Here is a 23,263-nt window from a genome sequence, read left to right as displayed (position 1 = left end):
GCGAAATGTCTTAGTTCCATAGTCTACCAAAGAATACTTCCCGGGGCAGGATAAGACACAGGATAGACGTTCCAGGCAGGAAAGCGAACGGAGCCGAGCTAAAACGCGGCCATCGCGGACGCGAGCTTGGCTCCTCCCCTGCATTTTGCCTTTTGATCTCAATCTTGTTGTGTACTATTTTAACTTTGATGAGATGCTATGATTATTTTTTATGAGATCTTATGTATCTTTTATAGTTATACATGTTTTAACTAAATAAAGAAATGTACTTACTTACTAACTTTTGGGTGCTAGTCACTGTAAATATTTTAACATTACATTTCTACATGTCCTAAATTTAACTACCATGCACTGTGCCTTTTGGACAAGGCCTATATAGGGGTGACCTATTAATATTTAAAAATGAAGTTTTTACCTGTCAAAAGGGTTTAAATGGTTGAATTAGTTTTTACACTGCTACAGTCCGGCTACAATGGTAGGCCTGAATCCATGTTTGCCGGCCCATGTAGTGGATAGCACAGTATTTGCTGCTGCCCACCAGTGACATTTATCTTACAGGCCCATAGTACACCTTGCACCAAATACTAGAGACATATAGATAAGTTAAATATACCAATTAGAGTTATGCCAATTCAACCATATTTAAAGGGGAGCGCAGACATTGAACTACTGGGTAAAGTGCAAAGAGTTCTAAAGCCAGTAACAATAAATACGGTTACATTACGAGGTAATAATACAAAAAATGGTAATTTCTTACAACTTAAAATAGGTTCTATCCCTGAGGGCCTTCCCTCTTTCCTTGTCTAATATTTCTGCAATCACTTCTTGCACATTAGTTTTTGACAACTACTTCAACTCATCAAGTCACTGGCACCTACTTCTTTCCGTAGATGTGCAGTCTTCCCCATCTAAAATGTCAGTTCAATTTGATGATACCTTTGAGATCCTGTAAAACTTCATGATGCTTTCACCTCACCTAACCAGCCTAACTAGTGAAATGCTCAAACTTAGTCACATACACCACAGGAATCTTGCAATTAAATGCTAACAATCTCTCTCCTAAACAGCTGACTATTTTCAAATGTAAATAATTATTTGCCCACTGGCACTGCCTACTTACTTAGCTTTAATTGTCCTTCATAAACATTAACCAAAACTCCTTACTTGTGCTTGTACAGTCATTAGGTTTGAAATTCATCATATTAAATAAAAAAATGAAATCGTGTTAACACCAAACAAAACATCATTACTGAAATTAATAAACCCCAGCCTCATGCTTCCAAAAACCAGAAGCTTCCCTCAAATCTCTGTTTTATCTGAATTGCACAGACCAGAACTGCAATGGGAGGTGCTTCCCCCCTTTATTGCTTCAATCAGCCTGTCTGCTTCCTTGTAGTCCCTCAAATTGTGCATGTTATTTTTGTGCATTACTTTTAGTGTAACAGGGAATCTCAATTGGGTTGTAGCGCCTAACTTCTTAAACTCCTTTATTAGTTTCTCTAGCTCCCATTGTTTCTTCAGGATGGTGTGTGAGATGCCTGACCTGATCCCAAAGGTGAACCCACTAACTTTTAAGCATTTCTGTTTCAGTGCATTGGCCAGGATCTGTTCTTTTATGGAGTATGTCAGAAGAATAGCCAAGATCTTCCTTGGTTTACTTCTACCGGGGCAACACCTGAATGGATCACTATGCACTCGTTGAATATCACTTTCTGGGATCTTGGACACTCCTGCTGCTTTAGATAAGACTACAATGAACCCCCTTATATCCTCACCATACGCCCCTGCTGGTACATTCAGGAGCTTATGCTGTTTCTTCTCACGCTATTTTCTAGGGCAGAGCTTTCCAAACTGTGTGTCGTGACACAGTACTGTGTCGCCTCCCATGTGTGGGTGTGTCACGTGACGATGACGTCTGCGGGCAGATTAGGGCGAATGCTCTCTTGGACGTTTGCATTCACTGACGCAGTACGCCGAGGAAGGAGAAGCGTTAGGTGAGCGTGAGCTGAGCACGCGGCCATGTTCCCTTTGCGACGCAGATAGTGACCACCTCTGCTCCCCATCCCAGGCGCTCGGTAAGTTTGTCGGCCTGTAACTTTGTTTTCTGTTGTGCGCTCATAACAGTTTGTTGTTTTCTGCCCTGGGTTTGAGGAACAAGGCTCTTGTGTTTGTGTTGTGAGAGACAGAGCATTTGTTAGCATCCTGTCCAAGAGTGCGCGATGGTTTGCATGCCGGCTGCAGAGTCACGGATTTGAATTCTGCAAAGACAGACTCAGTATTGATACATTAGGAGCCATGGAGGTTGTTATTAAATCTGTAAGAGTAAATTCATTCTTTTTGTGTAAAGGTTTGCAATTCTCGATAGCACCGCAGTGTTTATTTTCTCGCACTCCTTATTTCCTTTAAACTTCCAGTCCCTTACTATTACTTGCCCTTTTCTCTCCTTTGCGCCCCCTATTTTATCGGGCCCCCTTGTAGATTATATACAGATCTTGGCAACAGGAACGGTAACCACTTAAGCAAAGAAGCAGTGTCAGGTCAAGTGCACAGACGATTTACAGTGCTTCTAACTGCAGCACTGTGAGGGGGAAAAAAAACGTACCAAAATCACATAGAGGGGAAGTACAGAGCCACAACTGGAATCTTAGGGAGCAGGTCACTTCATTATCTTCCTGTTCTGTGCATCGTTCAGTCAAGCACCTCACGACATACGCCATTTCACAGACTATAAAAATAATCTATAAAACCCTGTAAAAATCACATACAAACTTGAACTTATAAATTCCCTTTTTTAACTTTGTTGGTTCCGTTGCACAGGCGGTGTTCATGTTTTATGTAGCTGCACCTCTGCAAATTACAATGTTGATATTGGAGAGCAATTTTGAATTAGCACGTGTTGCTTCTAACCACTGGATGAAGTACCTTGGTAAATAGATCCTGCGAGGTGCATTGGTCCTTGTGAATAGTTGCAGAAAAGATTAATGAGTCGTCTGTTGAGAAAACTTATGCTCGCTCATGCAAGGACTGCCAGAAGCTTCCTTCTTTGCTGTACTGAAGGAAACCTGGGGGTGCAGAAATCAATTAGAGAATACTGGAAATTTTTAATGTTCAATCTTGAACTCAGTTTAGCTGGGAGGTATAGAAGAAAAGAAACACTGAGCAAGGTATTTAGTCTGTGTTGCGTTTGCTGTAATAATTGACGTCTGGCTAGCCTTCTTTTTATTTCACAGCACTGGGCTGTGCCTACAGCCACACAAGTCCTTGTATAGGAAATGGGTAGTAAGTGAGAACCAGAAAAGCTTTCCCCATTTTAGGTTCAAAAGAATGAGGCACGAAGGAAGGTCACCATGCGTTAATGGCCACTCTTTGGATCAAGTTGTACCTGACTTTGAGATCTCAATCAACCTGGCAGCTAAACAGAAAGAAATTGAAGACACAACTCATCAAAGAAATCTGTCGCTTGCATGAAAAAAACTTAACAACACCACCTTTCTTTTAAAAGAACCGGGACCTTTCTAGAAAGCTAACAAAACCCTCAGAATACATGCCACGCTTTATAACCCCCCCCCCCCCTCCTCCCCTTAGGTGGTTCAGGCTTGCTCGCTCACATTACTGTGGCGCAAAATGCAGATTGTCTAAAAGGTTTGTCATCTACATGAAAAGTTTGGAAAGCTGTGTTCTAGGGACTCATGTTTGTCTTGGAGCTCTCACTCCCTGAATCGTACTGCATTTATCTTCTATCAATTGTGACTGCAGCTTTCAGTTCTGCCGCTGTATTCTCGAAATCCTATGTTCTCAAAGCCAACGAGTCAAGTTTTTCTGCCACAATTTCACACATCCCCCGGATATCTGATTGGTGATGGAAGTGGTAAATCTGTTTCTCATCTCTACAGCTAAAGCTTTTAACATTATTTCAACTGGGTCCACTTCTGCAGGCTGTTGGCTACACTTACGGTCTCCCATGGGGCAACTTGCACCGGCCCCATCATTGTCAGAACCTGAATCCCCATTTCGCACCCTGCCTCTCCTATAGGGCCTGTGAGGGTTTGCCCCTCATGGGCCAATACTTGGAATCTACTTGTACTATCTCGTCCATCCTCGGATCCTTAAGTGAATAACCGGGTTTTCTTAGAACCCAGTGGCGCCAGGGACACGCCTAAAGTCTTCGGGTTCTCCTGTCTTGGCAAACAGAGACACGCAATACTTCTAGGTGGCGTCAGAGATCAAATTTATTAGCTGCAGCTAGTAACAGTAATCTCAGCAATACAACACGGTGTACAACTCAAGAAACTGTTCAATTTTCATAGAGCAAGACATCACTTTTTATACACCATATTCTCATTATTAATGTACACCCACTGCGCAAAATTCTGACCAATAGGACACATTTTCTAACTGAGTATCACATTAACAAAAATCCAATTTACAGTAACCCAACCCAAAAGTTAATTATTAGGACTGTCCCAAATTCAATTTCCACAAGCTGGACAAACCCATAATTGAAAGCACTACCCATGTAATGAAAAGTCGTAAGGAAAGAAACAATTCAGATGTTGAGTAGGATAAGATATGTGCAAGAAACTAAAAGTTAACGATATCCTGAACATTGATTGGCAATTTCAGACAACGATCAGCCAGAGAAATTGGCTTCGTGAAAGGGTCAGTTTCAGGTGAAGAGGTCAGCGTCCTGCAGTTCACTCATAAGTCAGAAAAGGGCCTATTAATGCATACATGAACAATGAGGCCCATGCAACTTCGTTCGTTCGGTTACCTCCACGGCCTACGTGAGGCCAACACAAAAATGGCGTCACGAACAACTCAAACAAAATGGAGTCTGGTTCGAAATCACGGAACCTCAGACCCTCCTTTTGCCATTACGTAGGCAATAACCTAAACTCACGTCAATCTGAAACCAGGTCTATATCTATTCTCATCAGGTCATCAAGGTGTTGCTGTAACATCATCTTATTATCCTTCGCTTCTCTCGGGACTGGTCTTCTCACACAGATTGTAGCACAAAGACTATAAATGGCGGGACCACACTGGATGCATAAGCAACACGAGAAAAGGATTGCTAAAGCCATACCAAGAAACATCAGAATCTTCCATCCCCATTTGGACAGCAGTTCCCAAAACCATTCTATCAATGACCAGTTCCCTTCGTCTACGTGTATAGACTTAGCGGACTTATGTAACCTCAAGATGGCTTGGTACACTGTCGGGGCGTTATCTGGTATGAAAACACAGCAACTAGACCCGATCAATTTACATACCCCACCTCTATCTGCAAGTATAATATCTAAAACAAAGCTCAGCTGTAATATTGCTAAGGGCACCTGCAGTCTCATTTATAGTGGCCTCGACCACTCTCGTAAGCTGACGAATATTCCTACTATTAGCCAATGGACCCCAAAAGGGCAGAAAACCCTTAAAGAAGTCCCCAACTTCTTGTGCGACAGTATCTTTCGCATCGATAACACCACTACCATATCTTGTCTTATGGTAATTGAAAGCAGCTGTGTATGTAGGGGGAAGCAAAAATGCCACATAACATGTGCCTGAGAAATCAGGAGGCAACCATGTATATGCTCTGTCGTGACAAACAAAATACGTGCCTTTAGTTGGCACGTACGGTGGCGATTTCTGGGATGTATAGACATAGGTGTGAACGCACACACTCTTACCAAGCTGAGCTCTCGGATTTTGACCATTACCTTGCAGACAAAAATGACCTCGGTGGGGTACAATCCAAATAGGAGGAGACCTTTTCTGTCTCTCCTTTTCTGTCAGACTAATACTATATCTCGTCTTGTTCCAACCAACAAATGCTCGTACCTCATCTTTAGGGATAGCATTATACGCATCAATATCTCTGATCATATCTACTATTCCCTGTATCAAGGCATTATTACTCGCATTATCTTTGAAGGAACGTACAGGAGATGCTTCATTCGCATAGATAAACATTGCTTGGAGTGCCCATACTGACCCATTAGGCGAAAAAGGCAAAACCAAATATGGCATTCCCTTAACTGTCGTATGTGGCATAAGACCACAAACCCAGCAATTCGTAGTATTTACAACTAACTGATGCTAATGCAACATCTGTATAAATGAATTGTTCACAAATTCTGATCTTCGTGTCTGTTCATGTTCAGGCAACGTATGAAACTCATGTGGGGAAACAGTAGAAAAAGAAAGAGTAGGTTGGGATGTAGATGCAAGCGTCTGTTGTATAACATAGAAAATCCAACCCACACAAGCTAACGTAATATTCAAAAGCATTAGAAAACAAAGTATTAAAAAACATTTGTTACGAATCAATGTACACATTTTTGCTCTAAAATCGACTTTCTTATCACTCTTATCAGACTCAAAAGACACCATCCTCTAACGTGCTGCTCACGGCTATTACCTTCTTCACTTAAGTGTGCGTCAAGATCGTACTTGCGGCCCTGAACCACAGACCTTGTGTCAATACGCGGCTCACCCCTTAAGGCTGTACCGCGACCCTGCAGCTGAGTCCGGATGGTGACTCGAAAAAGGAAAAAGTAAAAAAGTCTCTTGATCTGACAAGGTGTAATTCACTACATAAAAAAAATTCAATTTTATTTGTCCATTTTAGACGTCTTTTTTCGATCTCAGATTGTAGCGCTCTTTGCCAGGCACAGTGTGATCCTTAAAAAGGACTTCCGTATTCGTCGTGTCGAGTCTCAAAGGCAAAGGCACAGCAGCTTGCAGAACATCATCATCCTCGCGTTCTGACTGAGTCCATGTCAAATGCGCATCACTAAAAGGTACAAATCTAGGAATTCTCTCACATTCGGAGTCATCTATTCCATCCCTCACCCACTTGTCATACGGTAAGGGCAACAAAACTTTTTTCGTATGGGTGGCATGCACCCAATTCTTTTTATCAGCTACTCTAACAGCAGTCCTAGTGACCAGCAATACCAAAAAAGGTCCAGTCCATCTCGGTTCCAAATTCTTGGATCGCTGAAAATTCTTTATTAACAACGAATCACCAGGTTGGATCGTATGGCCTGGATCTGCAGTAGCTGTCGGCAAACTGTCATAGACCTGTTGGTGGAGAACACGTAATTTAGCAGTCAAGTCATGTAAGTAATCCACCAACATAGGGTACTCAATGTCGTTGTATTTCTTAGGACGAGGCACACCCCAAACATTCGCTGGACGACCAAAAACTATTTCGTATGGGCTAAGTCCCACACGAGAATGCACTGTCGTCCTTGTTGACAAAAGAGCCAACGGCAAGGCATCCGGCCATGTAAGACCAGTGCTCGCTTGTATCTTAGCTAATGTCAGTTTTAAAGTGCCGTTATAGCACTCAACCAGACCTGCTGACTGGGGTAATTCGCTGCATGAAATTTCTGATTTATTCCCAATCCAACACATACTTTCTTCATGACTTGACCCACAAATTCACTCCCATTGTCCGACCATACAATTCTTGGGAAACCATACCTAGTGAAATACTCCTTGAGCAAAACCTTGGCTGTAGACAAGGCAGTATTATCCTTTAGGGGGTAGGCCTCTATCCATATGGAAAAGGCACAAACAACCACTAGAACATACTTCAAATTGTTGCATCTCTCCATGTGAATGTAATCTAGCTGTATCACTTCAAACGGATACGTCGGAGGAGCAAAATGACCAGCTGGAGTTGGGGTTCCCTTGCCAGGATTATGCATCAAGCAAATCATACAATGCTTCACCAAATTCTCAGCACATTTAGGAATTCCAGCATTCTGCCATACTGGGGCCAACAACTTGCATATTCCTTTTGAGCTAATGTGAGCCATTCCATGAGCCATAGTAACCACTGGGAGCACATACACGTCTGGCAACAACCATCGCTGGTGCTCTGACAACTCAACCCAACAACCCGTCGAATCCAACATACCCGTACTTTCTCTCCACGTACTCACTTCCTTTTCCGTAGCTTCAGCCTGAATCATCTTCACACTTTCTATTGTGTCTTCACACATTCCACCAGCCATAACCCATCTTGCAGGGCCTGAAACATACATACGGCTCATCATGTCTTTCGCCGTTTCCTTCGCAACTTCATCCGCAAGCGCATTCCCTCGACCTACATCATCCACAACTTTCTTATGCGCACTACACTTCACAATTGCGATCTATTTGGGAGAGTAAGTGATTCCAAAAGTTCATTCACTAACTGCCCATGCTGAATTTTCGCACCAATAGAAGTAAGGAATCCTCGTTCTCTCCACAAATGTCCAAAACTATGGGCAACACCAAACGCATACTGGCTATCAGTATAGACATTCACTCGCTTTCCCTCTGACAACACACACGCTCTAGTCAATGCAATCAACTCTGCTGCTTGTGCAGAATTCTGTGCTATGCGTGCTGTCTCAACAACTGTATGTAAAGTTGTGACAGCATATACCGCAGTCGTCTCACCATTCGGAAGCTTGAAACACGAACCATCTACCCATAAGGTACCATCAACATTCTCAAGAGGAGTATCTTTTAGGTCAACTCTAGCCTTCGTTTCCTCCTCTGTCCGGAGAACACAATCATGCTGTTCCAGAACATCTGTCTCTACAGAAATCGGCAACAACGTAGCTGGATTTAACACATTACATCTTTTGATGTGAACATGGCTAGCCAAAAGTGTCAACTCATATCCTGACAGACGTGCACTAGTAAGGTGCTGAGTCTTGGTCCTGTTCAATAAAGTATCCACTGCATGTGGGACCATCACAATCAACGTATTATCCAATACCAAACCAGCAGACTGTCGGATAGAAACAGCCGCTGCAGCTCTTAAACAGCTCGGCAACGCTTTAGCTACCGGATCTAACGTCGCTGAAAAATACGCACATGGGCGCTGCTTGTCTCCAAATTGTTGAGCCAATACTGACAATGCACAACCTTTTCTCTTATGAACATACAATGTGAAAGGTTTACTGTAGTCCGGAGTACCCAATACCGGAGCCGAACACAATGCATCACGTAATTCAGAAAAACTTTTCTGACAATCATCAGACCAAGGGAGAGGATACGGAGTATCGTTAAGAGTCAGCGCCAACAGAGGTTTCGCTAGCAAGGAAAAGTTAGGGATCCATTGCCTACAATACGAGGTGATACCTAAGAAAGCACGTACTTCTCTCTGTGTGGATGGCACACTCATTTGCGCAATCGCTTGAATTCGTTCTGGGGTCAACCTTCTTCCCTCCTTGGACAAGAGATGACCTAAGTAGGTTACTTCTTGTTGGCAATACTGTAACTTGGAAGGTGACACTTTATGATGAAGGTCAGACAAATGTCGTAACAAAGAAAGAGTAGCTTCTTTACAAATCTCTTCATCATCATCAGTAATCAGCAAATCATCAACGTACTGAATAAGAGTAGCACCAGTAGGCAACACAAAACCATCAAGCTGAGTTTTCAACGCCTGACTATAGATGGAGGGACTTTCACAATAACCTTGAGGAGCTCTCTTAAACCGGAAGCTTCGGCCTCCTAAAGAGAAGCCAAAAATATCTCTACTTTCCTCAGCAATTGGAATACTGAAGAAAGCATTCTTCAGGTCGATAACTGAAAACCAGGCTGCTGAAGCAGGAATCAGAGTCAACAAAGCAGTGATATCAGGGACAACAGGAAACTGTGGCACCACAATCATATTCACTTCTCGAAGATTGATTACAAACCGATACACAGGTGGCTGAGAAGCATCAGTACGCTTAAGGACAGGCAAAACAGGACTGTTACACACACTACCTCTCGTTTCTTCAACTACACCCTTCTCAACCAAATCATAGATGATCGCCAAAAGAGCTCTCTCGCCATCACTAGAGATTTTATATTGCGGAATACGAGGTAGCCTAGCATTCAACTTAAGGGTAACAACATAGGGTGGAATCTGCAAGAGACCAACATCATTCGGACCTGTAGCCCAAAGTGTATCAGGAAGAGAACGCAATTCCAGTGGAAGGCAATCTTTAGACAAATACATCGGAGAAATCACTTTCTTACGCAAGGTAAGATGTACTCCCGCAGGAGAGCAATGTAATGTCGCATGCAGTCTTTTCAGCAAGTCCAAACCCAACAGATTCTCATTACAACCAGTCGTCAGAATAAGAGGAGCTTCCAATTCACAAGGACCAATAGAAAGAGGCAAAGGACTAGAAACCGGGTTACAAACTGGGGCGCCTGAAAATCCTATGGAAACATTGGTCAAGCCAGACAAAGGTGCGCCAGGAAGTTTAGAGTGCATAATAGAACTCTTCGTCGCACCAGTATCCAAAAGAAAAGGTTCTGCCACACCTGATGTAATCACTTCAACATAAGGTCCACTCTGGTCTACTGGAACTGACACTACTCTCTCTCTTTGCCCATGGCTGTCCTAACTATCATTATAACCAGCACTCTCACTCTCGACATAATATTCATCAACATAGTACTGTGCAGACTGAACACTCGGAACATTCTGTCTGTCAAAATAATCCGCAGAATTCTGAAGGGAAGAGGAACGCTCATTCTGGGGTAACACACCACGTCCCCTACCCCAGGAGCTTGCTGGAAACCACCACGCCCTCTCTGACCAGATACGCCATTCGCACGTTGTAACAAAACCGGGAAACTATTCTTGAAATGACCTTCCTCTCTGCAATAAGCACACTGATTAGGACCAGAAAAGAATCGCGGAGCATAAGGCTCAGGTTTCTGTAACAATCTCTGAAACTGTGGAGGTTGCTGAAACTGAGGCTGATTCTGACGAGGCGGATAAGCTTGCTGCAAAAGAACTTTTGTCTTTAGATCTTTAGTTTTCTTCTCTGCTTTATCCTTCTCATCTTTATCGCTATTCTCGTAATATTGTGCAGTAGCCAATATCTGGGCCGACGAAGAAACAGCCCATGAACTCTCAGAGTCCTTTAACTTATTAGAAAGTTCGGGAAGCAAATTAAAGACAAATTTGTCCACAAACAACCTTTGACCACCTTCCGTACTCATGTCCTGACCACTATGATCGATAAACGTCTCTTCAAACCTAGTGAAGAAATCAGACACACTCTCGTCTTTCTTCTGTTTGCATGCTGTAACTTATCCCAATTCACTCGTAAAGGAGGCATCATAGTTTTCATCAAATGAATAATCCTACCAGGTAATTCTGCAACTAAGGGCTCAGGTTTGGCACCACCTACTTGCCGACCATCTGCAGCAACAATATTAGACCACGTATCTCCTAATTCTGCCGCATGATTCTCATGACGAATCTTCGCCCACAAAGGTTGAGGGACTACATTACCCATTAACATATCTATGTCAGCTAAATTCATAATACACGCTTCAACTGTCTGAGACAACTCCTTGCAATAACCTGCAGGATTCTTACGGGGGTCAGGTAAGGTCTGCTTAAGAGCCAAGACCTCTGCTCTTTTCCAAGGGACATGTACCCATACTGGCTGAAAATGAGCCGGTACACCCTGAATACCCTGATTAACATTAGCAACAACTTCCTCTCTCCATACAGGGGGAACCTCTCTCATAGGATACTGCTTCACTTTCCTCCTAACAGAGGAATCAGGTTCGTACAATGTCTGAGGCGGTAATCTAGACCTAAAAACAAGTATCGTCTCCACGGCATCTGTAACATCAGATTCCACTATCGTCCCTTTAGCAAATTCTGACTGAACATCAAGCACTTCCTGCGGAATCGGACCCAACTCATTATCTTCCCATTCCTGATGAAGAAAAGTACACATTAGATCAAAAACGTACCTTTGCTTAGGCGGATCCCACTGAAAGAAAACATCCATAACCGCTGGCAAATTATACCTTGAAGCATTTAAAATCCATCTACGAGCCAACAAATCCAACACTGTCTGTTCCTCGGAACTAGGAAGCGGACTACGACTCTGCTTACGTTCCGAAACAGGGGTCATATTCAGTGACCCAAACAATGGAGACAACAGATTAACAACAGTCTCAGTCATTCGTTTTCGAGCAGAAGGAGAAGAAGCAGACATAAGAACAGGAGAATAAGTATTTTGAGGCAAAAGAGGTGTAGGAACAAGAGCAGTAGGAGTCGAAGATGCAGAAGTAGAAGGCAAAGGAGTTTGAGGCAAAGCTGGTAGCAAATCTGGCGACCCTAGAGTGGGTTGCGCAGTAGGAGGCAAAATCATCTGTGGAGCACCGGGTGGCTGAACAACAGCAGGAGGTTGAACAACAAAGGGTGGAACAACCGGGGGTAATGGAGGTGCAGTAGCACCCTGCACATAAGGGGGTGGCAATCTCAGTAAATGAGAGATCAAAGGATCTTTTTCAGGATCTTCAATCACTTTTGGAGGAGAAGGTGGCAAGGCCGGATAACATTTATCGATGGCCATGCAACGTTGTCTATATGAGACTTCACTCGCACGCTCTTCTCCATCTTCCCTAAACTGCCTAGCAGCTTGTAGTACTGACATATTTTTATCTTTCCTATCTCTCTTTGCTTGCTTAATTTTCTCGCTGTTTGGCTTCCTTACGCCAGAGGCGGAAAGAGTCAAACATTGCCGGCCGGGCTTTCTTCTTAAATAGCGCAACTTCCAGATTATCTAAAATATTTAATTCGAAACTACCATGTTGGGGCCATCGTAAAACACCATCTTTTTTTGTATAGCGGACCCATACTTCATTATAAGTAATAGGACCCACTCCGTGTTTTGAATAGAGCTCATAAGTCGGAGTTCCAACCGGCGGTATCGGACACGAATCCTCCAATCGGGAATCCCTGTTGCAACCACAACTAAACCATTTCCTAATTTTGCTAAGACCATGCATCTTATAGCTCACTAATCTAGCTTCAAACTTCAAGGGGTTATCAACTATCGATACACTCGTAAATATACGAGCCCCTCGGCTTCGATTATTGCAACAAACGAATCAAAACCAAGAACCAAAACAAAGTTGTGGGAGCGACCCACTTATACTTAACCAAAATATCTGTCACGCCACCAGAAGACCGTCTATCATCTCGCTTTACAAAGGATCAATCAAGGGTCCAAGACAGGGCGACAGTCAGGGCAGCAGTCCTTCGTAGCCGTTGGAAAGCGGGAAGCCTCGCAGAAAAGACCTTCGGTCCACGTCGACATGCAGGGGTCAATAAAGTGGCAGCCTTCCGCCAGAATTTCCTCACGTGGCTCCTCACGATCCTCAGGCTTGGACCGGTACCGCTGAAGTCGCCCCACCGTTGGGTGCCAACTGGAGAACCGGGTTTTCTTAGAACCCAGCGGCGCCAGGGACACGCCCAAAGTCTTCGGGTTCTCCTGTCTTGGCAAACAGAGACACGGAATACTTCTAGGTGGCGTCAGAGATCAAATTTATTAGCTGCAGCTAGTAACAGTAATCTCAGCAATACAACACGGTGTACAACTCAAGAAACTGTTCAATTTTCATAGAGCAAGACATCACTTTTTATACACCATATTCTCATTATAAATGTACACCCACTGCGCAAAATTCTGACCAATAGGACACATTTTCTAACTGAGTATAACATTAACAAAAACCCATTTACAGTAACCCAACCCAAAAGTTAATTACTAGGACTGTCCCAAATTCAATTTCCACAAGCCGGACAACCCCATAATTGAAAGCACTACCCATGTAATGAAAAGTCGTAAGGAAAGAAACAATTCAGATGTTGAGTAGCATAAGATATGTGCAAGAAACTAAAAGTTAACGATATCCTGAACATTGATTGGCAATTTTAGACAACGATCAGCCAGAGAAATTGGCTTTGTGAAAGGGTCAGTTTCAGGTGAAGAGGTCAGCGTCCTGCAGTTCACTCACAAGTCAGAAAAGGGCCTGTTAATGCATACATGAACAATGAGGCCCATGCAACTTCGTTCGTTCGGTTACCTCCACGGCCTACGTGAGGGCAACACAAAAAATGTCATCAAGAACAACTCAAACAAAATGGAGTCTGGTTCGAAATCACAGAACCCTCATAAGTACAGTGTTCTGTTTGTCACACCCTAAGGGGGCCACTAGATGAACTAGGCATGGTAGGTGTAATGCTTTCTCTATTCCCCAACTCACCTCCTCCCGCCTTCTGGGCACCCTCTTATCTCACTAGGTCGACCCCAATTTAGGTCTGGGCAGGACCTTAAGGAATGTCCTTAAAGAAGGGGCATTCTCACCTGTAGTTTTTCTGTGGTCCACCCGTTTTTCGCATAGGACTAATGGTATGCTCACTCCTGTATCTAACTTCTCTTGGAAAATATCTGGGACCCCCTGGGGAATTTATGAAGGACATTCCTAGGGCAGGGATTAAACAATTCAACAAATAACTTCCTAGGCAATTTTACGTATAAATCTAGGTCATAGATCCATATATATGTGGAACAAGTTACCATTGGCCCTAAGGCTATGTAAAGAGCACCTTACTTTCCGAAAACAGCTAAAAACTATCCTGTTTAAAAATGAAATCTAATCACCTTTCCATCGTATACTGTTAATTTGCTGGTCACAAAGCGCAGAGATACTCCTGGTGGAGTGATTCAAGCGCTATATAAACTTATAAATAAATAAATAAATAAATAAATATATCTAGCTGCTTATCCTCAAAGCATGAATTATTGATTGGACAGCTGAAGTATAACCATAAGCCAAAATGTATCAAATGTAAAAACTATTTTTTATTAAAATACAATTATAATAAAAAACACCCTTGCAATGTTTCAGTATCTATTTCAGTCTTGTACATATACTGTTTTCATAACATATTAGAATCTTCACACATTCCATAAAAACATTTAATTAAAATACAACATTCTTTTTGGTGGCAAACAAATTAACAAAGTCTTCGACGCTCGTTTCGACGCACCACTGCGTCTTCGTCAGGAAGGCCACACTTTGAACTTGTAGAATGTTTGTGTCACATCAATTGATGGATGTACAGTTAAAATTATGTCCAATTGCTAAGATATATATGGACAAGGGTTCAAAACTTATTGCAGATCGCAGCTATGAACGATGAGCATGGGGTCTAATAAAAACCAGAGATTCCAATCTAAAACCACAAAATGTAATTGAACATCCTTTCCACTTTCAAAGATCAGTTTTTCCGCTTTGGTTCCAAGAACAATTTCATCACTTAATTTCTGATATGGTCTTCTTATATGGTATATCTATTATATATAGGGCATTGATTCCCCCGATATTGTTGATACTGGTTGTAGAGCTGTGGATGCGCTATTTTGTTGAATCTCTATTCCTCGTCGGTGTCTTCGCGTCCTGACTAGCGTTAGTAAACACTCCTGTATCTAATACGGAGGGGGTGACATTAACCTGGCTCATCTGACTCACTCTTGTAGTCCCACCACTGCCAGTCTTTACCTTGATAATATTAACAGGCCAACCTACTTAACAGGGCACTATGAGATCATATTTTGGATTTCTGGAACACTCCTCAATGTGTAGCTATTCTTTTGCCTGCCCCCCTACCCAAGAAATCTGCTGCCCCCTACCTTCTCTTCGGCTATCCTCTTCTATGGCAGGTCTAGCTTTGCTTGTTCTAGCAGTCTTTGGTGGTAGGGCAATGCTCCCTGTACTGGCGTCATGTTTCCACGCTTCAGCTCAATGAGGAGGCGACCCGCCTGTGCTGCACCTGCCTCCTTTCCCGCGGAGGTGAATCCATGCTGCAGCCTTCCAGATTTCATGCGCAGCTTGCAGCCAAAGTTCCGCGTCAGCCCCTCCTAGGTTCGATGACTATGCCATGGTTAAATGCAGAGGGGGGATTAGCTGGCGACACAGCACCTGCAGCCGGCTCCCTAGCTGGCCGCCATCTTACAATTGCATGGCGAAAGATACACATTGGTGGGATACTAAGTGTCTAATGTGCCAGACATCGATCCTTTAAAAGTAATCTCCCAGAAATTGTCCTTCTCTGACCCAGTCATCATGGCCAGAGATGTAAACACCTTTTTGAAAAATAATTTAGATAGGTCAGAATATTGTAGGGCTAGAATGTACCCTAAAATGCAGATATATTTAAAAACTATGATGAGACACCTAGGATTGTGCGACATATAGACATTGAGATCAGGAAGACAACGAGGATCCACCGTACACAATAAAAAATAGGGCCACTCCTCCAGGATAGATTTCATGCTATTAGATCAGGCCATAAGTGAAGATGTCAAAGAGGTAAAACACGAAACTGCTCACCTCTCTGACCATGCTATAGTTCTCCTATAAATGGAATTTACCATGGAGCAAAAACTTAAGAGGTGGACATTTGATAGGTAAATGTCATTAGACCCAGAGGTTGTAGAGCCATTAAAAATGGAGACTGGCAAACTCTTGAACTTGAATGTCAATTCAACCATCTGCCTATAGTTAGGGATGCCTATAAGGCATTTACGAGGGAAGGGGCTAATTTGCATCGCAGCTCAGAAATATAGGGAATATAGAAGAGAGGTACACGCATTAGAAGAAGAACTGAGTCAGTTGGAGAGCCAACACCTAGCCCAGCAGATAATATTTGAAGACACAGGGGCATTGGAGAAAGAAATGTTGGTAAAGCGAGAACATCTGTCGATAATATTGGAGGCATGAGTTAAAGCAAAATGGGAGGCAAGCAAGCTGGCACATTTTGAGCATGGGGAGAGCGCAGGAGAACTGCTAGCTTGGAAAATCAGAACAGATAAGGCCAGGAATGCACTGCTTGAAGTGACAGGTTTAACTTTCTTGAGTTCTCATTATATTGAAAAGGCTTCGTTAACTTTTTTACAGACTTATACTCAGAAAACTTGATAGAGGAAATGGGGGAGTGGCTGGCGGGTGATACATTTAATAAACTGACAGAACACCAGAGAGCATGGCTAGATCAAGAGATAGGGCTACAAGAGGTTAAGCAGGCAGTCAACCTCAGTTAGTGAGGGAAAGCAGCCGTCCCGGATGGTTCCCAAACGAGTTTCATAGGGCTGTAGGAGAAACAATAACCCCCTTCCTGACGAGATTGTTTGGTGAAATTTTGGGAAACTGTGGGGAGAGGCTGTAGTTTTCTTAATCCTAAAGCCAAGGAAAACACCAAACCGGTTTTAAATTGCAATTATAAAACTATTTAGCAACATTCCAGCCAAGAGCCTGAGTCTGGCAGTGGGGACCTTGATGCACAGGGATATGAAGTGCTTCATGAAGGGTAGACTTCTCCATGAACTGATGCACAAGTTAATATGTGCAATTGATCGAGCACCTACCTTTGGGACCCCTTTAGCGGTTTTCCTGCCAGGCACCACTAAGGCATATGACAGGGTAAACTGGCCCTATCTGAATGCTGTCCTGAAACTCAACAACTTAGGAGAAAATGTTCGGAATGTGATTCACCGAATATATTCTAACCTCATGGCAAATATCTTTATAAAGGGGGGGAACAACAACAGTTTTTAAAATTTTGAAAGGGACAAGGTCGGTTTGCCCTTTTCCCCCCTGCTTTTCAATCTGTATACTGAACCCTCCACCGCTTTTCAATCTGTAGATTCAACCACTTAGAAAGAAACAAAAATTTTCCCAGCTAAGCACGAGGCAGGGGAGAGAAAGATCTTGTATGCGGACAATCTGATGTAATACAATGCAATTGGGTATGAACTTTGGGATGGTGTTTGGATATGAAGCAAACTCCTCCAAGACAAAGATAATTGGTCTGGAACATGGGCGGGGCCTACCTGGGAGTCACGAAAGAGAAGAAATATCTTGGTATTAGTATAACACAGGATATAGATAAGATTATTGAGTCTTATTTCCAAAAATAAGATTGAAGGAGGTATATCGTCTCCTGTCCAGCTGGTCTCATCAACCATTAATGATTTTCAGCAGGGCCAATTTGATAAAAATGACCACCTTGCCAAAATTCGCTTTCCTCTTTAACTCAATCTCCTTGTGTTTAAAAAAAAGAATGGCTACGGAGGCTCCAATGCACTATTCGTTAATTCAACTGGGCATCAAAGGGTCCAAGTATTTCCGGGAAGAATCTCCAAAGAAGACAAGAGAAGGGAAGGATCGCTTTGCTGGACTTTCAGGTGTAGTCTTGGGCTTTTCAGTTGAAGAAATGTAAGTCTCTACTCAAGGAAACTGTGGAAGTGGGAGTCCATTCAAAGTTATGTTGAAGGTTTTTACAAAAAAGGTAAGGCTGAAAGTGCTACAAGCAATGGCTTAGCTATGGGCTACTGGGGGATAACATGTGGATTGTGGTGTTTAACACACCAAAATCTGCATGGTACGGTAAACACCGTATACATTTTCCCTGTTACATTTCGGCAGGTTTGACATACCGAAAATTAATGAGTGTTGGGTTATTTAACGCATCGGATAATTGTCCAATGCATTATATAAAACCAAACTTGTAATTCTGTCCTGTGCGTAAACATGGTTTTACGCATGAGACGGAATTAACCGCCCAACTTGTAATCGGGGGCTCTAGCTCAATGGTTTCGTAGTTTAAGACGTGTATACATTTGGTACAAATATATCATCATATTTGCTATCATAACTTTTGATTAATTGACTTTCTCATATATGGGATACCCTTTCAGACCTGCACACTAAAGGGCATGTTTCTACAATATGCGCTTAGCAAACCACGTTTCCGGTTCAGGGAAGACCTGGTTTGGCAGTTCGGGCTGGACTGTTCCCATGAGGCACATGGTCAAGGCTGATTTGCATATAGCTGGGTCTGAACTGAGGTGGCAAAATGAGTTAAAGAATGAAGATGGATTCAACCCAGATCTGCGACTGGGGATGAGTCTCTGAAAAGTTTCAGTGCTCCGTCCATCTTCTCCTTGTGTTTGCTTTGTTCGCCCTTAGTTGGCAGGGTATGCCCAGACGTGGCTCCCTTGCTCACTTTGCCACTGGATTCAAGCTAGCCTGGCTGATGATGGTTGTTGCTCAGAAACCGGTCCCAGGGTGCTTGTTTACGGTTCAGGGAAGACCTGGCTTGGCAGATCGGGCTGGGCGGTTCCCATGATGCACAGGGTCAAGACTGATTTGCATATAACTGGGTCTGAACTGAGGTGGCAAAGTGAGCTAAAGAAAGATGATGGATTCAACCCAGATCTGCAGAGAACATGGTGACTGTTGATGCAAGTGCGTTAGTTCTTGAAGCTGTTTAAACACAGATTTCAAAAGGAAAGGAACAAACTGTCACATTTGTATCACATTCTTTAAAAAAAATGCTGAAATACACAATGGTACTATAACGAGAGAGGTCATTTGTATCACATTCTTTAAAAAATGCTGAAATACACAATGGTACTATAGAGAGAGAGGTATTCACGTGTGCATGGTCAGTGGAAAAACTGAAAACATACTCATGGGGCAAATCATTCACACTAATAACCAATCACAAACCCTTGATTTATATGATGGATGGTTATGGACAGGGAAATTCTACAGCTCCATTGAGATTAGTCAGGTTAATTGCCAAACTGCAAGAATCTAATTTTCAAATTAAACACATTTCAGGGGGCCTAAATTTTAGAGCTGATTGTTTGTCCACGTTGCCAGTTCTTGAAGAGGATGACAGTAATGGCGATGAATTGGAGGAGGAATGTGATTTGGCCATGATTGCTGCCATCCAAATGGGTGAAAGTGTAATTACTGAAGAGGACTAGTCAGAGGCTATGGGAAAAGATATAATTTTGCAGAAAGTCAAGGAGCATGTGATCAAAGTTTTTTTTAATTTTTTTAAAACTTCATTTTCCGATCATTTAAACATTTTGTACATATCAACACAAACAAGCAACATATCCATTCTAAGTCTCACACCCACTAGTTCAATGGCAGTCGTTGACATAGCAGTGTTAAGAACATAGTCTCCTACTACACTAACCCCATAAAATAGAACTTGCGTTTAGCCCATCTCTACACTCTAGCTGCGTAGATTCCATTGCCTCGTCTCCCCCAACCCTACATCCCCAATCCCCACATAAACACTTCTTACCGAACACCGTATCCCACCGGCTGTATTATATAGCATCCATCCGTTCATCCCACTCCCTCAGGTACAATGCCATTTTCTATCTGTGTGTCTGAGCCGCTACATAGTCCCTGAACGGGCTCCATATGTGTCTGGGGCGGGAAGTCATTGGTATCAAGCTGGCATAGCATTCGGCATTAATATTGCAATATGTGAGAATTTGTAACCAGTCCTGTAATTTGGGAGCAGTTTTCCGACCCCAATGTATGGCAACTTCCTTTTGGCCGAAAGTTGTCCTAAGGAGGCCAATTTCCTGACTTTCTTGGGGATCTGTACCGTGTATGCTAACAGCGCAATCTCAGGGACAAAATTCAGAGGGATGCTGATTATTTTCCCCAGGGTCGTGTGTATGCCCATCAGAAAACCTGCAAGCGGGGGCAAGTCCAAGCTAAGTGTATGAAATTGGCGTCTGGTGCGGTGCATTTCAAACATGAATGGGACCTGGTAGCATCTATCTTGAGTGCCATAGTAGGAGTAAAGTAGGAATGACGCAGAAACTTAAAGTGAAACAGTTTGTGTCTACTTATGAAGGAGATTCTTTGGTGGACCCGCAGCACTTTGCCCATTGGTCATCCGTTATTGGCCCTCCAATATCTGCCTCCCAGGCTTGACGTAGTTTGGTATCACATATTGGTATCATCGTAGTACTAGCTTTGTACATTTTGGAAATTAGTCGGGCCCCATCAGGGTTCTCTCTCACTAATGTAAGTGGGGGAATTGTATCCGGCTCGATAGGGAATGTGGGTAATACGGCCCGCAGTGCTCGGGTGCATCTACATTCGGGCGTGTACGTTAATCAGTGCAGTTCTGTGGCCACACAGAGAACCAACAACTATAATGTATCTACCTTCTGGGTCATGAAGGTCCTCACTGAGGCTAAAGGAGACTCTGTTGTGAACCAGGATAGCAGTGCCCCTGGCGTAGCTGCTATAATTGGCAAAGAACCTATGGGTGCCCCAACTAGTGCCAAAACGCTGTGAGTCAAAGGGGGGGCAAATGCGTCTCCTGCAGGTATGCTATATCGATGTTGTGCTGAGATAAATAATGCAGCACCTGCCTACGCTTGCGATTATCGTTGAGACCTCTGATGTTCCAGGACATCAAGGGTAGCGCAGAGGGGTCAATGATATTACCTAATTGTTGAATTAAGGTGTGAAAACGGACAATTGAAATTTACCTTTCCCTTCCCCGCCTTCCACCCCCCACCCAGTCGCCTATCCCACAGTGAATACTCGAACCTGTCATCTAAAGGAACCATCTGCTGACCCGACGTAGCACCAACAAAAAGCCCCACAGTGGAAATGAACCAACTAAACAGATACACCATGGGGGGTGACAGCTCGGGGTCAGACAAGCCAAATGTAATAGCCACAAATCATACAATAGACTTTCCCTCAATGGAATGCATAAATACATTTAAAGCAAACATTTGCATCAACCAGTGCCAGGATTAGGAAAGAGCTTAGCACTAGCATCTGAGCCGCTGTGTGGCGGGGAGGATAGAGAGCTGCCCGCCGTGGTCGGTGTGTTTTATTGCCTGTAAGTCCGAAAGAATTCCTGCGCCTCAGTAGGTGTGTCGAAGATATGGGACCTGCCACTCACATCCACTCTCAGCCGTGCCGGGTGGAGCATGCCATATTTGAGAACTAGATTCTGTAGAGTGGCCTTTACTCCATTGAACTTTCGACAGGCTTCCTGTACCATAGCAGTGAAGTCAGGATAAAAGGACAGTTTTGACCCCTGCCAGTTCACCTCTCCGTGCTCCCTCGCTATTCGGGTCTGTGGGGGGGGGGACATGGTGGGGGGGAGAAGGCCGGGATTTGGTCTGGGACCTAGTGATCTGTGGGCCCTTTCTACAACAAAACCAGGCGTGAATACTTCTCTGCCGAACAGTTCAGTGAGCAACTTCTCCACGAATTGATCCATCCGGCCTGTGGCTGTCGTCTCCGGAACTCCCATAATGCGGATGTTATTGCGGCGGCTTCTGGCTTCCAAATCTTCATTTTTGATAGCTACCTCTTTTAGTAATCGTTCCATTCGTTCCAGCTTTTTAAGGGACTGTGTGGTCCCGTCTTTGATGTCTGATATGCAGGCCTCCGCCACGTCCAGCCACCGATCGTGTACTTGTATTTTGGCCCCCATGTCTGCAATGTTCTTATCTAATGTGTCAAAGCGGGAGTCAAGGGCCTTGAATGCAGCCTTCATTTCTTGCAGCAGAGAAGCGACAGTTGATTCGGAGTTTGTAGAGTGCTCCATGGCATGCGTGTTGTCGGCCATTTCCGAGGGATGCAGGGGGGTGGTTTCCGCCACTTTCTCAAATGGAAGGGTTCTCTGTTTGGGATCCTTCTGTCCCATGCCTCATCAATGGAGTGGAGCCGTGTCGGTCGGAGTAGTAACCAACAGTCCCCAGTAGTGCGATAGATGCTGTGGTCAGGTACCGTCAACTGCTGCGTATCTTCTATATGGCGGTTTGTTTATGGCTGCCTTAGCCGAGCACAGGAATACAAAATGGTGTCCTCCCGGCATGGATTAATGCAGTGGGGCTAGGGTGGATCATAGCCGAGCGGGCACCCTCACAAGAACTTCTGGAAGGTTTGCAAGGGGCAAGGATGATGGTGTATGGGCAGACTTTGAGGTTATGCCTGGCATTTAACTGTTATTGGCACATCGATGGAATGGATCATTCCGTGGCGCTGTGCTTGCTGCGGAGGCGCCTCACATGAACAGTGTGTAATTTTAGGCCGAGGTCAGCTGCTGATTAGAAATTATCAGGTCAGGGCGTGGCAGCAGGTGACTGCGTGTTCGGGCCGGCGCACCTTCGTTCTGCCTGCACTGTGCTCAGCCAGTCTTCCTGCCCCTGCCTCTGCAGTCCCTAGATGCCGCTCGAGCACCCGATCACCGTAGCGTGCGGGCCCTGTCCTCGCGCACGGCAGCACTTACAAAATGGGGTGCACGGGGCCGGGCCAACAGTCAGGCAGAATGGGCGCTGTGATATGAGCAGGCGGGGGGGGGACCAAGAGCAACACCAGGGCAGCTCCGACTTATCACACCAGCGCCTGGTTCCTTGAACACCACCGCTTCCTCTCCAGGTCCCGTCCGTGCACCAGTCCACCGCAGCTCTGGGCACCGTGACTCAGGCTCCTCCCGGTCTTGCCCGGCGCAATCTCACTTCGAACCGAAGGTGGATCTGTGCTCCGCAAACAGTCCCCGGCGTGCAGCACCTCCTTCTTTTCACGCTACGCCGCT

General features: G+C 44.1%; 1 protein-coding gene across 1 annotated transcript in view; it reads left to right on the top strand.

Annotated features, from left to right (window-relative positions):
- Positions 1 to 1,972: 1,972 nt before the first annotated feature.
- Positions 1,973 to 23,263, top strand: part of HAT1 (histone acetyltransferase 1) — a 326,654-nt gene continuing 305,363 nt past the window's right edge. The window contains exon 1 of the mRNA XM_078681568.1: positions 1,973 to 2,075. The gene's annotated coding sequence lies outside the window, so the exon portion shown is untranslated. The remainder of the gene's footprint in view (positions 2,076 to 23,263) is intronic.

This window comes from Lissotriton helveticus, chromosome 3_1 (genome assembly GCF_964261635.1).
Source record: "Lissotriton helveticus chromosome 3_1, aLisHel1.1, whole genome shotgun sequence".
NCBI lineage: Eukaryota > Metazoa > Chordata > Amphibia > Caudata > Salamandridae > Lissotriton > Lissotriton helveticus.
This window is presented reverse-complemented; position numbering and strand designations above follow the sequence as displayed.